This window comes from Palaemon carinicauda, chromosome 14 (genome assembly GCF_036898095.1).
Source record: "Palaemon carinicauda isolate YSFRI2023 chromosome 14, ASM3689809v2, whole genome shotgun sequence".
NCBI lineage: Eukaryota > Metazoa > Arthropoda > Malacostraca > Decapoda > Palaemonidae > Palaemon > Palaemon carinicauda.
Genome location: NC_090738.1, coordinates 66,074,525 through 66,076,943, shown reverse-complemented (window position 1 = coordinate 66,076,943; position 2,419 = coordinate 66,074,525).

The following is a 2,419-nucleotide window of genomic DNA, read 5'->3' as shown; positions in this document are numbered from 1 at the left end:
GTATTGCAATATCCCAGTTGGGGTCTGATCCCCCTAGTGTTACCCTTAATATATTTAATATCTTCCTATTTGCTCTTTCCACTAGCCCATTCGACTCTGGGTGATATATCATGGTATTTATTTTCTTTATGCTGAGGAATTCACACAATGAGGTAAGAAAGTGATTATTAAATTCACCACCCGAGTCTGAGATTATCATGTGTGGAATTCCATGTTTACAAATGTAACACTCGTAAAACTTCCTAGCGCATTCAATCGCAGTTTTAGTTTTAAGCGCTATTAGTTCTGTATATCGAGTTAAAGCATCTATAATTACTAAAAGGTGCTTATTTCCTCTGTCTGACTCGTAAAATCCTGTTAACAAATCTAAATGTATTCTTTCAAAGGGTTGATTGGGCACAGGATAAGCTCCAAGGCTGACAGGTGTTTTCGTATGCCCTTTGTTTTCCTGACATGTGCGACAATTAGCTATGTGTCTTTTTATATTTGTAAGCATTGTATGCCAATAAAACAATGATTTGGCTTTCTGTGACATTAATGAGAACCCCGGGTGTCCATGTAATGGGTTTGAATGCAACCAATTCAGGACAGTGGAAATAAGTGAGATTGGTACTACTACCTGGTCGTTAGTTACACGTGGTGTATTGCGGGTTTTCCTTGTCACAGTCCTACACAGAATATTATCTTTTATTATATAATTCTGCTGCTCATACTTTATATATTCCTTTTCCTTATGATTGCCTTTCAAAGCATTTATAATTGTTTCTATTTTCTGATCTTTTCTTTGCTCAGTCTGTAACAATTCAGCGCTCCAGCCTAAATCTTCTTGTTCAGATATTGTTTTTACAATAGGCATGGATGTTGATATATCTATTAATTCAGCTAAAGGCTCCGTACAAGATGACACGGGGTTGCGTGATAATGCATCCGCAATGATATTGGCTTTCCCAGGTAAATACCCGATTCTTGCGCCAAAATCTTGAATGATCAAATGCCACCGAGTTCGTTTAGGGCTGTGGTTGAAGCCTTTAAAGAACTCTGTTAGTTGTTTATGGTCAGTAAGAACCTTAACGGGATAACCGTAAATTATGAACTTAAAATGCACTAGCGAATTAACAATAGCTAGTCCTTCCTTGTCTATTACTGCATACTTACTTTTGGAAGTTCTCAATTTTCGAGAATAGAAAGCTATCGGGAAAAATTGTTTATCATATTTGCTGAAGCAATACCCCTCCTACTCCTAAGTCTGAGGCGTCTGTTGCAATGAAGAATTCCTTACCGAAGTCAGGAAATTTTAAAATAGGAGAACTACACAGTTCATCTTTCAAAGCATTAAACGCCTGTTGATGTTGCTCAGACCATATGAAATCTAAGCCCTTCTTCGTAAGATTAGTTAAAGGAGCGGCTATTATTGAATAGTTGCGTATAAAACGCCTGTAATATCCACTACAACCCAGAAATTGCTGTATTCCCTTGACATTAGTAGGTATGGGAAAATTACGTATAGCCGACACCTTATCATGGACTACTTTAAGACCTTGGCTTGACACCATGAAACCCAAATATATTAATTCTGTTTTGAAAAATTCACACTTACTAATCTTTACCCTTAAGTTATGTTGTCTTAATCTCTGTAGTAATAGTTCTAACTTACGTGGATGTTCTTCTAAGGTGTTGGAAAAGATTACAAGATCATCCATATAGGCATGCAATATATCCCCTAACAAGTCTCCAAACACTATGTTAATCATTCTTGTAAATGTTATAGGAGCACAACGTAAACCTAAAGGCATCCTTAAAAATTCATAATGTCCCCTGGCTGTGCTGAAGGCTGTGTATGGGATACTATCTTCTTCTAATGATATCTGGTGAAAGCCTTTAAGTAAGTCCAAACTGGTAAAATATTTATTCTGACCTAACAAAGACAAAATATCGTCAGTACATGGCACTGGGAATCGATCAGGGATCGTTTCCTCGTTTAGACGACGAAAGTCGACGCAGATACGCCATGTTCGATCTTTTTTCGGTACAACTATTAAAGGAAAATTATAAGGGCTGTTTGATTTCATAATGACTCCTTCTTCTAGCATTTTACCTACTTCATCATTTATTTCATTCTGGAATTTCATAGGGAGTCTGTACGAGGGTACAGAGATAATTTTCTGCTTGTCCTTTAACCTTTTTTGATGCTCAATCACATCTGTTTTTCCTAAGGATCCATCCGTAGTGGAAAAAACATCATGATATTTAGTTAAAAGTTCAAAAAATTTTCTGCTGAATTTCTTCTTATTGATTTTATTTTTAATAGATCGCAAAAGGGATTCATCCGCAACTGATTGAGAGTGATTGATTTCAGCAACGGTAAGAATACGATGTTTATAAACTTCTACATCCAAGATATGTTGATTTTTGTGAATTA